This window comes from Bos javanicus, chromosome 3, assembly GCF_032452875.1.
Source record: "Bos javanicus breed banteng chromosome 3, ARS-OSU_banteng_1.0, whole genome shotgun sequence".
NCBI classification, from domain to species: Eukaryota; Metazoa; Chordata; class Mammalia; order Artiodactyla; family Bovidae; genus Bos; species Bos javanicus.
Window position 1 is genome coordinate 98,649,519 of NC_083870.1, and position 14,141 is coordinate 98,663,659.

Sequence of the window (14,141 nt, forward strand, 5' to 3'; positions counted from 1 at the left end):
CTCCAAACACCACCACACTGGGGATTAGGTTTTCAAGTATGAACTTGAGTGAGGGTCATAATCATTCAGTCTCTACGGTATCTGTCTCTGGGTTGGATCCTAACTTATATACTGGGACCCCACTTCTCGTTGGTCCGATGGGTCAGGTCTAAAGAGAACATCCACCTCCCCAGCCTACTCTGCTTCCCTAGAACAGCCGCTGGGACTGGCTCCAGTTGCCTCCGTGGCCTCAAAGTGCTCTTTGCTTGCCTTGATTTCTCAAGCCGTGTGTGACTTGGAGGGAACGTGTGGCATGTGTTTCTGATTCAGCTCCCCTGTGCTCAAAGGCAGTGTGATCTGGAGCGATATCTGATGGCTTTTGAGCCTCAGAAATATGTTCTCCCAGCCTTCTTTTCCTGCCCCTCTCCCTGCCTTGACAGAAGCAGTCCTCTTGGCCGAGAATTGGTCTCCACAGTCCCAACCCTTGGCAAAACTGCCCCCAGCTGAATCTTTGAGCCTAGGAGACTGTGGACATCCAGGATGGAGGCCAGAGTGACACCAGGGCAACACCACTTTCTCTTGGAGACACGCCTGCCTACCTTGGCTGACTATCCTGGCGGTTCAGTTCATTTTCCAGAGCTCGGTGGTTCTATAGCTCAAAATCAGAAAATAGTTTGATGTGTTTCATGTTTGACAAGTCTTAAGAGTTTTCTTTTTCTTTCTCTTGCTGAACATAGCAGTATCTATCTATTTAGTAAACTTTTATTGAGAACCAACTAAATTCTGGGCAGTGGAGATATGAGTCTATATAAAACAGCTCTTGTCCTCAAGGCAGGAGAAACAAATGCTTCAGGAGGCCATTCTATGCATAGAATTCTTTGGGGGAGGCACAGATAGAGGTTTCTTCGGGGGAAGGAGAGAATGAAGGAAGAGGAAGAGAGACCAATCAGGAGTCTTCCCAGAGGCATGGAACCTGTCCATGACTACTGTGAGATGCACACAGGCAGAGTCAGAGTAAGACCCCAGGGGACAGGGAACGATTGGGACCAAGAATCACCTGGTTACTAATGAATGAGACCAAGCATTAGGATTTTTATAAAAGTAACCGAGGATATCAGCCAAGCTGGGAAAGGTGAGGCCCCACAGTTCTAAATCCCCGTGTGTTTCCAGGCTGATTGCAGCTGAGCACAGTAATATCCCCCAATTAGGATCATGCTTTCTGGCTTAGTGGTGAAGAATCCACTTGCCAATGCAGGAGACTTGAGTTCAATCTCTGGGGCGGGAAGATCCCCTGAGGAGAAAATGGCAACCCACTCCAGTATTCTTGCCTGAAAAATGCCATGGACAGAGGAGCCTGGCCGGCTACAGTCCATATGGTCACAGTGAGTCAGACACAACTGAACACGCACGCACTGTTCTTCTCTTCGAGTTTACAAAGCAGCGTCCCACTCGTGATCTCAGTGAGTTCTTCTTCCCTCTGTCCCTCCTCTCTTCATTCAAAAGTGTTTCCTTAGCACGAGCCCTGTGTCTGGTGCTGTTAGACTCTGGGAACAGTGATGGGCCAGGTCAAAGGATCTCAGCTTCATAAAGTGTCTAATTCAGGATTCACATCACTTTAAAACCAAAGAATGATACTGTGCCTCCAGGTACCAAATGTCAATGGTGCTTGGGGACAGCTGAGTTTCTCCATGTTGGTGTTTTCTGTGAAATAGTTTCCTTTCCCCATTTCACATGAGGAAAGAATTCAAGAAAAAGAAGCAAGGAGGTGGTGTTTTCGTGTTGAGCTAGTTCACCTCCGATCTACTTCTGATAAAAGCATTTCCTTTCTCTGCCCTTGAGGTACTAAGGGAAGTCAAACTCTATTTAAGGCCTCCAGAATTGGAACCTCCCAAGCATTTTGCCCCTAATAAAGCATCACTCTCAGTGGTTCATCTCCAAAAGTTTTGTTATTGATTCCAGCCATGTTTTGCAACACTCTTGTTTGCTCATATTTAAAAACAGAACATTTCATGTTGGCTTTTTTTTTTAGCCTGATTTCTTGTTATTTCCCACATATTTCCAGTGAATGAAGAGATTAGAGAGTGCATCGGGTTTTTTTCCTGAAGGACGAAAGTTAAACATCCTGTTCTGACTGTGAAGAAAATTTCAAGTTTCTGGAATCCATTAAAACCCAAAATGTCACAGGAAAGTTATTCTGGAGCCTGCAAAAACACAATTTTACACTTCTGATGTCCACTGGGCATGTTTGCCTGTCCTTGGAAGGAATCACCATTTTCTTTCTTCACTCCCTCCATCCTTCCCTCTTCCTTTCAGAAAGATGGAAGGAAGCCAACATATGTAATGCTAAGTGCTTTGCAAATGTTATCTTATTTAATCCTCCCAACAGCAACCCCAAAGCTAAGAAAAGCTCATGAACTTGACCCAGGTTGTCCACAAGGAAACACCAGATGCAGCCTTCATCTTGCTGCATCTTTAGTTACATGGTCCCTTACTCCACCAGTGACTTATAGTTTACACTCTGATGCCCCGCCATTTTTTTTTTTTTTTCTATTTTGTAGAAAAGGATGTTGGTGTAAGCCAGAAAAGGACCAATGTTTTCTCCTTCTCTCTCAGCTAAAGACCATGTTTTCTCATTTGTAAGCGGATGTGCCACTGCAAACATTACAGCCAAGAATGATTTCAGAGCATCTGGGTCCATGATCCAGGGCAGCTCTGTAAATGCAGTTGTCATTACACATTCTACTTCCTTGCAGGAGACAGGCAGGTGGCTCTGAAGTCTGACGGTAGAACTGAGTGTAGGGAAATCTCTTACCAGCTGGTGAGGGGCCGATTGGCTGTGACAGGGCCTGAGAGTGAAGGTCTAGCTGGCTGCAGCCTAGCAGTCAGATCTGGGCCTTTGAAATCCACTAATAGCCCATTCCTGGACGTTGAGGCCCCCAGAGCCTTTCAGCCTGCCTTCATTTGGGCGCTTGTTAGAAAGTCAGGGGATAACAGGCTTGGACGGGAAGGGTGGGTGGAGAGGGGTCCACTGAATTGCATCACAGGCCTAGCCAAGTTCTCAAGCACAGGAGGAACACAGCCAAGGGGCCTCCTCTGGCGTATCCTTCACCCTCATCCCAGCACGTGCCTTGGGAATTTTCCAGGATTCTCCTGGACTAGGCAGGGTTGGGAGGTCTGTGCTGGTGATAGTGGGATCATCTGGGCCACTTGCTGGCTCAGAAGCCTCACGGGACCAGCATCCCTCTCCCAGGGCAAGAGCCTCATCTCTGGGAAGTAGGCATGATGGGCCCCCTTGCCTCACAGTATCCTTGGAGGAAGGAAGGTGTAGAAAAACAGCCAAGACTTCCAGAGTCAATTTATATCTCTTGAGCCTTCTCTGATCTCCCGGAAGTAATGCTCCCTTTTGAGGCTTACATAGTAATTCATTCTCTTTGCTCTTGACAGTCTTAGCTAGCCCTGAGCTGAGCTAACTAGCCTGTGTCTGCCTCCCTCAGAGCATGAGTTCAGATGCTGAATTTAGAACTTGGGCTGGCACAGTTCTGCCTGATGTCTGATGTTTTCTATGTCAAGGCTGATCGCCTGCCAGATGAGAATCTTGCAAGCATGCAAGCAGGGTTCACCTTCCCACTCACAGGGGTTAAGTGAATGAGTTCCTCGAGCTGTGATGAGGCTTAACAATTGTCATAGCTTCCCAGGGAGCTCAAACGGTAAAGAAATCTGCCTGTAATATAGGAGACCTGAGTTCCATCCCTGAGTTGGGAAGATCCCTTGGAGAAGAGAGGCAACCCACTCTGGTGTTCTTGCCTAGAGAACTCCATGGACAAGGGAGCCTGGGGGCTACAGTCCAGGGAGTCGCAAAGAGCCAGAGAAGACGGAACAACTAAGCATTCCCTTTAGTGATCGTAAGTCATGCAGCGTGCCAGGCTGTTTAGGTCCAGACCTCATTTCACTTTTAGTTCTTACACAGTCCTTAGCATCTCCCATCAAATTTGAGGAGACTGAAGGAGTGAAAGTAACCATCAGTATGTGGAAAGTTGAGATTTGAGCCCCAGACCTGACAGCTTCCTAACCCATAGCACACAGTAGCAGCCTTCCACCTCCCAAGAGCATCTGCCTCTCTCACTAGTCTGCATGTTTATTCTGGCCGTGGTCTGGCCAGAATTATCACCGCCGTGGGCAGGAAGTGACAGGGGCCCAGGATGCTGAAAGGCCATTAGACACCGACTGGTGCAAACTTGTTCCTTGACCAGTGAGAAAGTAAGTCTCAGAGACGGGGTGGGGACCAGAGCAGGAACCAGCGTCCTGACTTCTCTTCTGAATTCCCACAAGCCTGTTTCCTGGACTCTGGGACACTGCCCAGGCCATAAAATTTTATTCTTTCCCATAAAGGTGAACCGTCAAATGTCTAACGAAATTCCATTTAATCATTAAACCTTGGGTGAAGTTTGTTGGGAACGTGAGTGAATAAAGAGTCCGCCAGCAGGTCTGAGTACCGATGATGGGGTGAACTTCAGTCTCCATAAACCTGAACTTTGGAGAGGGAGGCCCTGAGGTTGGTTTGCAGAAAGAGAGAGAGTGAAGAAAGGAGGCCTGGCGGTGGTGGGAAGCCCACCAGAGAGGAGAGGTCAGGCCTCCTTTCCCAAACACCTCCTGGTTTCCTGATTCCTGCTGCAAGCCAAGGGGATGGCCTGTCAGAAGGGAGGGCTGGGACAGAGTGTGATGCTGAAGGAGGCTGGCATGTCACAGGGGTGTTGTTTAAAGAGAGGCGCTTCCCAGGAAAGGGGCAGATTGCTAGGCATTGTGCCCAGGAACCCCTGTAGCCTCCTCTCCCACAACAGTCAGGCCTTCCTGCAGATCTGGCCTGCCCCACCATGATCTGTGAGCAATAAGGCCAAGGCCAGGCATCTGGCCCCAGGTGGTGTGCATGGGGCATGGGGGTGAAATTCAGGAATGACTGTTGAACAGGAAAGGGGAGGACCAGAGGCCTCTGGGGTACCTGTGCCCAATCCATGAAGAGGGAAGAGAAGGGCAGGCTTTCATTCTGGGCAGATGGCATGGACAGGTTCCTCCACAGCAGCACACTTGACTCTGGCAAAGGTCACTCGGGACAGGTCTGTGCCAGCCTCTGCCTGGAGTTGGCAGACTTGCCCCTCCGGGAGCAAGGTACCAAGCAGGAAGGGCAGCTCCCCTTGACCCTCAGTTCCACTTGCTGTGTTACCCCAGGCACGCCTCTTTCCCTCTCTGAGTCTCAGGTTCTTTATTTGTGAAATGGAGACAGCGCTACCCACCTGCTACGGCCATCATGCCAGTCAATGCCATGATGTGGGATGCCTGGTTCAGGAAGCAGGATTCTGCCAGCTGCTATTATTGTGATTGGCCAGATGGCGCCAAGCTTTAGTGCCACCTCGGCCTCTTGGACGGCTTTGTTAGAGAGCTATTTTTGATACAAAAAAGAAGTGCCACTTCCAATCACTGGGAAGTTTCTGATTCTTCCCCTTGGTACGTCGTTTCTGTAGTAAACACGCAGCTCTGGACTCTCGTGAGGGTCAAAGAGAGTGGACGGAAGGTGGTTTTGCTACATGGTGGAGTGTGTAACTCACGGTTCATGTCCTCAGCTCTCACCACTTGCAGGCATTTGTCCAGCCTGCACAGTGCCATGTTCTCCACGGTTCCTGGACACACCCAAAGGTACAGCCCGTACCCTGGGAAAGCTCACGTTCTGGGCCCATCAGAACATACAGTGGTCATTGTGACAGCGGTGTCCCTGGTGGGCCTGGGGGACTGGGGGCTGATGGCGTCCTTGGCATTGAAGTGGATGCTGCAGGGTGAACCAGAGTCTGACCATGGGCAGTAGGGGTGGGCACGCCAGGCAGGGTGCTGCCCGCTTAAAGTGCTGGGAGATAGGAAAGGCGTTGGGTGGTTGCTAGCACACACAGGGAGGCCACGTTCACGTAAGTCTTGGGACTGGACTGATGAGACCTGAAGGGGAAGGGCAGAGCCTCCGGTCTGAGTGGAACTCTTGGACTTTCTCCCGCACCTCGGGGCTGGCCAGCAGAGGCTCCTGAACAAGATGGGAGCTCTTCTCAGGGAAGACAAATGGGCCTTCAGAGGGCAGCCTGACAGCAGAAGTGAGGAGGGAGGCCTTCGAGTTAATTGGGAGGGAGAGTCAGGGAATCACAGCCGGAAGCAGAGCGACACGAGCCTGCACAGGATGGTGGTGATGGGACAGGAGAGGAGAGACCAGTCCCGTACAGCCTTTCTGAAAAAAACAAACCCTCAGAACTTGCCAGTGAGCTGGTCAGAGATGGAGAAGGGAGAGAAGGGGGGAAGGTGATGCCTTGGTTCCTACCTTTTTGCAAATTCTTTACTTGGTAGGAAATGTGGAAACCCAGGCAGGACTAAGCTGGGAGTGTTGAGCGGGGTGAGGACGGGAGATGGAGTGACCACACGAACAGCTGCTGAGTGCCAGCTTGGTGCTTAGCACAGGCCTCCCCACCCCCAGCACACACAGCGGTATCACACTTGACCTTTACAATAACCCCAAGTGGAAGATTTCATGCCCAACGTGCAGATGAGGAAACTGAGGCCCAGAGAGGTTGATGATTTGCTCAAGAACACACAGCTGCAAGTGGGAAAGCTAAGATTTCAACACGGGTCTGGCTGCTCACTGCCTTCGTGAGGTACCCCCATCAGTACCTCCAGCCTTGCCCCCTCTCAGCTGAAAGCGGGGCCTCTCCCCACCGCCAGGTCTCTGTGTGAGCCACCTCACCATGTCTCCAGGAGATGCTGCCATGTGAATTTTGAATGCAGCTCCTAGGAGGAAAAAAATCCAGTGTGGCACCATCTGTTCCTAACAAATAAACAGAGATTGCTTCAAACCACTCTGGGGAAAAAAACACAGATACAGGAGGAAGGAAATTTTGAGAAAATCATATCATTTTCCGTAGCCTAGACCAGCTTCTTCAGCACTATCGGTGTTTTAGGTGGACTCATTCTTCACTGTGGACACTGTCCCGTGCCCTATAGGATATTGTACAGCATCCCTGGCCTCTGCCAGGAATAGAAGCTGCCCAATTCTTCTACCAGGTATAGGAGATACTCTTAGTGGAGTATTTCCCCCGCACTTATGACAGCTAAAAATGCCCTCAGACAATGTTTCCTACGGAGCTGGAGGGAGAAAATTGCCCCCAGATTGAGAATCATAGTTGTAGATAATCAAAGAATTTCAACCTGAAAGGGAATATTGGGGTCACCTGGGTCAGACCAGCTGTTGCATGGAAGGGTTGAAAGGTACTCCCCAAAGCTAGCATTCCGTCGGTCTATGAGACCCTCGGTTTACTAGGAAGATGCTGGGACCAGAGGAGAGGAGGGTGCCTGCTGTCACTCAGGAGTCTGGAACTCATCACTTCTTCACATCACCTGTAACAAGGCCTCAGAGGCTGGAACTGTTTCCTTCCAAGCTCAAGTCCCTGGCTAGCCTATCAGGGGTGCCTAGCCCCGTGCCAGGTGCCAGGAGGTGCAGGTTAAGAGACAGAGGGAGGAAGAGACAGGACTGCTCCAGACAGTTCCGCCCAGTGCGGGTCACAGGCTGGCTGCACGTGACCAGAAGAGCTTGTGCAGCTGTCTGTGCAGGGCTGGAGGGGCTGCAGGTCGTGTTGGGAAAGAATTCTTTAAGAAAGGAACCTTTGCAAAGAGGAAGGAGAGTTGAAGGAGGAGGGCAGTGATGTGAGTCAGCTCAAATCTCCAGGAGAGTGGGAGCCACGGGACTCCCCAGGGCCTGCTTTCTGCAGCATCACGTCCCCAACACCTGAGCCAGGGTGCTGCAAGGGCTCCTGGAAAGGCCGTCTGACCAGGCGATTCATGTCTTCATCCCACTGCATCCCCAGCTGGGCCATCCCTCCCTGAGCTGCGTTTCCACCTGTCAGCAGGGCACCCCCAGGGTTGTGTGAGGGCTGAATGAGATCAGGAGTCCTGAGAGTTTGGTTAACCTCAAAAAGTTGCCCAGCATGAGGAATGATGGTTATCATACCAAGTGGGGTGAGATCAGCACTGAAACAGAAGCGTCAGGACTGGAAGGGGCTGAGAACTTGACTCCCCAGGGAGCAGCTGGGCAGAGCCTCTTGCCATTTGGGCGGGTTGGAGTGGGGGGGAACCAGCCACCCTGGGCCAGGCAGCGTGATCCCCCCTTCTCCACCTATGTGGACCACTCTCCCACCCTGCCTGGCTCTGCCCGAGCGCCTGCTGGTGCATGCAGAAGCCTCCGTGACCCCAGGGCCAGGCCAGAAAGGGGCTGCTACAGGAAGACCGCTGAATTCCACGGCCAGAGCTTTACAAGTCAAAACCAAGGCCAGCAATGCCCGGGGGCCCATGAATCTATTCTCAGGCACAGTTGAGAGGAGGTATTATAAATGGGGTTGGGAGGCTGATTCTGGATGCAGGGCCTGGGGCCCAACTCAAGCTCGCCTAGACCAGCTAGGCTGGGCAGGCCCTTGGTCACTATATTCACTTCCCAGTCAGGTGTGGCTGGCTCTGGGTAACCACCAGGACCACAGCGCTGGCAGTGGGAGGGCATCTTAAGGTGGAGTGGGGGGCAGACCAAATGGCAGGAAGAGAAGAAAGAAAGGAAGGATCAGGCCCGCAAAGCTGGGTCTGCTGGAATGAAGGGATGGACAGCCTTGTGTCTGAGAAAATGATGAATTCCCATCAGGAGCCCCACGGCGCCTCACTGAGCTTGCCTGGCTGCAGAGACCACCTCCTAGCAGGCTCGAGGAGCCTGTGTGTTGGGGGTTGAGGGGACAGTGTATGTGTGTGGACTGGGGGCGGGAGGTAGTTGTGGCTGCTTTTGGTTTAGGGAGCAGACAAGGCCACTGCCCTGACCAAGTCACCTCGGTCCCCGTCCCAGTCTGGGGCTCCCCGCTGTGCCCTCCAGTCCCTACCTCTCCAGTCCCTTCCTGGCCACCAGTCTGAGGCCCTTCCCCAGGGTACCTGCAAGCTCAGCCCGTCCTGGAAGGCAAAGGCGAGTCTTTGGTTTCTGGCAGGTTCCTGGAAGGTCTGTGGCCGCTCACTGCCCACCAGTGCAGGATAAGGCAGAGTGAAGACCCCGGGGGTTCGGGGCTGGGAGGTCATGTTAGAATCTGACCCTGCATTTCAGAGCTGGGTGAATTTTGGAAGTTGTTTCCCCATTTCGGGCTCACCTACGTTGACTGACACAGGGGAGGAGAGTTCTTAATTTGCAGGCTGTTAGAGTGTTCAATGAGAAATAAAGTTCTTGCCGCAGTGTCACACATAGACACTGGTAGCAGCAGTTACCATTGGCTGAGCAGCAATACGTGACATAAATGATGCTGAAAGAAGCACAGGACGGTCCCCACGTCCGGGGAGCCAACCCCCTAGAGGAAGGCACAGGGACCCAGGGAGAGCTCGCCTGCGTCCTCAGCTCTTCTGTGCATTGTCGGGGCCTTCTCTGTGCCTTGCCTCTCCTGGACATGGGATCAGCCCAGATGCCCTAGGGGGTCACCTGGAGAGACAGATGTACCTTCAGGCCTCAGGCACAGGGGTCAGGAGGGAGCTGGAGGGATACCCAGGAAGGTACTGAGGAGGGGTCTGTGGCCCTATGCCCGCAAGCGTGAGTAGGAGGATGCCAGGCGGGTATGCACAGTGGGCAAGGCCGAATCTCCTACTGCGGTCCGGCCTCCAGCTCCAGTATCTGAGTCAGGTACCAGCAAAGTCTGAATACAAAAGCAACAGCCTTGGGGCTTCAAGAAGGGGTCAGGCCCGGGACTCAAATAGGTCCCTGATAAGGGAGTGCCTCCTTAGGCCCAGGTGTGAGAGAAGGAGAGAGCACTTGAAGAAAATGCTTGCCTTCCACCAAGACTGACCACTTAGATGCAGAGGGTGCCTTTATGACCTTCAAATCCAAAGCCCAGAAAACTGGAACTTTGCCAAAGTGGTCCAAAAGTCTATTCAGACACCATCTCTGAGCCCTGCAGGAGCTCTGAGTGCCAGCCCCTCCTGCACGGCAACAGCGGAGAGCCTCTGGTACTTTTTACTTTTCCTTCTCCTTTCCAGGCTCACCACTCCCCGCCCACCTCTGTCCCCGCCCACTGGGTGCAGGCCTCCTCATTTATCAAGATAAAATCCATCAAAGTCGCTGGGAGGGAGGAGCATAAAAAGAGTTTGCGGGGCAATAAATCTCCTTTACCATCGGCGGAATTCATCCCAGACTGTGCTCTTTGAAAGCAGAGACTGCCGACAGGACAGTGCAACCGGGCATGGGGTTGGGTATGTGGGAGCAGGGACACAGCTCAGAGTCCTGGGCTTCACAGCTGGGCACCTGGCTGTGTCGGGGAGCACAGGCCATCAGTGGCAGGACTGGGTCTAGAACCGAGGATGGAATTTCAGCCCCGCTCCCGTCTGTGTTCCCAAGGTCAATGGAGACAGCTCCCTGAGCCCAGAATTATATATGAGAACTAATGACACTCATCCACTTATCCCCTTCATCATTCACATGTGCTCGCTCATTTTTGTGTCACTCTCTTCTGCATCTGTCACTAATGTTTACTGTGCACCTACTATGTGCCCAGCACAGAGCCTGCAGCAGGGCGGCAGAAGGTGCACCTGGGCCCATCGGAGCAGGGGAGGACCTCAGAGCAGGGGCAGGGAGCACGCGCACTGTGTGAGGGGGGCATGAGCAGAAGGGGACAGAGGTCCTTTCCATTCTTCCCTCTCCCCCCAGCAGAGAACACCAAGCCTGTGTTAACAGGGGAAGGAGATATTGGGCTGCCTTGGTAAACCTCACCCAGGCTGATCAGCATTTAAGGGGACTTTCTTTGTGTCCAGCCACACACTTGGAAAGTGGCTTGTCTGTTCTCCAGGGAAAGTGGCTTCCCTTCTCCTGTCTCTCTTCCTCGTGATAGTCTCGTGAAAACAGCATGGACTGGGGCCTGGGAGCTGTCCATCAAGTAAATAAATAAAGCATACTCTGTCCCTGTGATAGAGCACGACGTGGCGGTTAGAATGAATGACCTACATGTGTCAACATGGGTAAATCTCACTTACATAATATTGGGTTAAAAAGGCAAATCAGAGAACAATACGTGCAGTCTTCTACCACTTATGCAAATCTAAAGAAGGAACAATGTTGCATATTGTTTATGCACACATATGCATGTAATAAAAGAATAAGAATACAGACAAAAAAGATACAGCCCAAACTCAGAAGTGGTTACCTCTGGGGTGGGGGGTGGGGGGAGAGGTGAATGGGATCAAGGAGGGGGCAAGGGGACTTCTGATGCGATAATTGTATTTATTTTAAAACATATGTGAAGCAAAGATGATAGAAGATCAATGTGTGTTAAATCTCAGTGGTAAATACAAGCATTTGCTAGGTTCTCTGTACTTTTCTGTTGGTTTGAAATATTTCATTAAAAAAAATAAGATGTTTAAACAAAACCCAGACAGTCTGACTCAAAAACCCACATGAACCGCAGTCTAAGGGCCTCTGAAGTACCAGACTTGTGGAAGGTGCTCTCTTAAACCCTTTCACATTTAATCTGCCGCATTCCAAGAAGGGGGCTTATTATCTTCATTTCACAAATGAGGAAATAGGCTCAGAGCGGGCAAGTAACTTGCCCAGGGTCACACAGCTTTAGGTGGAAAATCTGAGCTTCGAACTCTGGTGATATAACCCCCAAAGCTGTGGTCTCTCCTCCACATCTCACCACCTATATACAAGCTGCATTTCTTTGATGAAATATAACCAATGGAAACAAACAAACACCAAACAAAATGAAAACCAACTCAGAGTCTGACACGAACCTTGCCTCTGTTCCATACTGATTCTGACCTTCGAGAACTACTATCCCCTGGAGCTTCACGTGCCCTCAGGGCAAAATGCAGATGGCACCATGGTGGCTTCCCCAACAGGATAACTGCCCTTGTCCATGTTGTTAATATGTATAAAGGTGCTTGCCTGTGGTTCCTGCCACTCACAGCTGAGACCCTCACCATCAGTTTGTAGAGGACTGTGGCGTATTCTAAACAATTGGCAAAGTGATTCCATTTTGCTGGCCAGATAAAACATTTCTGCTCTGGTTGCATATTGATTATACAACCTCAAAGGAAGGAAATCTTAGTTCAGACGCCCAAGCATCATTCCTATAATTTCCTTCCTGATCAAAACCGAACCAGAATCTCTGAGTGGAGAAGGTGAGGCGCTCAAACATCATCGTGTGGCCCCTTTCCCTGTTCTCTGGCTGGCGGCCAGCTCTGTAGGTGGTAGGCGTTGTGCTAAGAATTTGAAATACCAAGAGCCCATCCCATTTTACAGGGGTCAGGAATTTAAGTGACCTGGGACATGGCTAGGTGGTAGAGTTGAAAGCCACGTCTTTGTGATTCTAAAGTCCTGCTCATAACCGTTACATTATATTATTGTGGAGAGGAGACCAGAATGAGGCCAGAGGGAGAAAGATGCAGTAATGAAAGCATGAAGGCCACTGTAAGCCACCTGAGGAGCTGGGCTGGGTCCTGCAGGCATGGGGGCTGTTGCAAGGTTTAGGCAGGGAGAGACATGATCATTCTGGTGATTCAGAAGTCCTCTCTGGATGCACCTGGAGACTAAATTGCAGGGAGGGAGGCGAGAAGCAAGGAGTCCAGGTAAGAGATGGTTACAGTTATCCAGGCAAGAAGGGCTTGGACTTGGGCAGAACCAGTGATGGTTGAGAAGAAATAAACTTTCAAAGGTATTTAGAGCATTATAAATATTGGAAGGATAGATAAATGGATAAATGGATGGATGGATTTATGGATGGATGAATGGATGGACAGATTGTAGGATTTGAAAGAAGAGAAGAAGTCATATTAAATAACGTGGTCTTCAAGCAGGCCCTGAGGCAGGCTTCCCAAGATCTTTTTAGACTCTTGCTTGCATGACTTTCCTTGTTCTGAAATATGTGAAATTTTAGAAGTCAGATACTATAGGAAATCCCACCAGAGTTTTCCCAACCCACAACCAACAAGTCTAATGCCTACCCTCCACCCTCCTGTGGGAACCTTCTGGGCCCAGAGTATATACAGAAAGAGATGCTGGGCAGTGGGAGGCAGGGCTGTCCAAACACAGATGCTGCTGAAAGTATGGCCCAATATATACCAGCAAATATTGATCCTGCCTCTCTTCCCAAACCGGACCACTGCCAGACAATGCCAGGGTGCATTGTTGGGTCTGGGCCCTAGGCTGCAGGCCGAGGAATGTGGACTCTGCTGGAATCTGTTTGCTCATTTCCCAGAGCTTGACATCCCTGGCTTGACAGCACCCAGGGAGTGGCCCTCGGCCCGATCACCAAGCAGTTCCCTGTTCAGGATATTTGCACAGGGGCCACTTTGCTTAGTCTGTATTCATTAGAAAAGGTTTTTCTCTGTCTGGCGGGTTTCCAGGATGTGCGGGGGGCTTTCCCACCAGACCCCTCCCTTTACCTATCCCACCCGGTTCTGGCTGCCTCTGCGAAGTCATGGAAGTAAAGCCCTAAAACATCAAAGAGAATATGGCAAGTCAGGCGGGCCCGCTGAGAGGCACCATCATCCCATCACCCCCACTTTAAAGATGACCAGCCAGTACACTTTGAGTCACTCGGCTTGGGGGCAACTGTTATGGCTGTTAAGAGCCTTTGAGTCAAAGACACTTTGGAAAGTGAAATTGGATAAATTACTCAACTTTAACACCATCGCCTCCCACCTCATCTCCTCATCTGCAAAGTGGAGACAGCAGTAGTAGCCCCTCCTCTGAGATTAAGTGAAATAACATTTAATAAGTGTCCAGAATACAGCTGGTGCTTTTAAGCAGAAATGGATTGCACCAGGGAGCCACAGGCAGCCACAGCACACTTGGAGGGTTTGCTGCTTCCACCAAGAGACCAGGTTCCCAGGGAGTCTGGCCAGTCTTGTCCGGCAGTGGCCCACGGGGGCTGCAGGGACAGTTACGATTCCTTGTGCTACATGCCCCAAGGGGCCCCTTTCTAGCTCTCTCCAGCTCACACCATTCCAAGGGGATCATGAAAATGGGTCCCATGGTGGGTTGGGAGCTGGTGCGGGGAGACCCAAACTCATTTCTAGTCATAGTCTGTTAGACTGCTTTGGCCTGGAATTCCTGGTCTTCGACAGCAGCAAAG

General features: G+C 51.0%; 1 protein-coding gene across 2 annotated transcripts in view; it reads left to right on the plus strand.

Moving 5' to 3' along the window:
• TRABD2B (TraB domain containing 2B) overlaps positions 1-14,141 on the plus strand; it is a 221,284-nt gene that overhangs the window by 117,087 nt on the left and 90,056 nt on the right. The window lies entirely within an intron of this gene.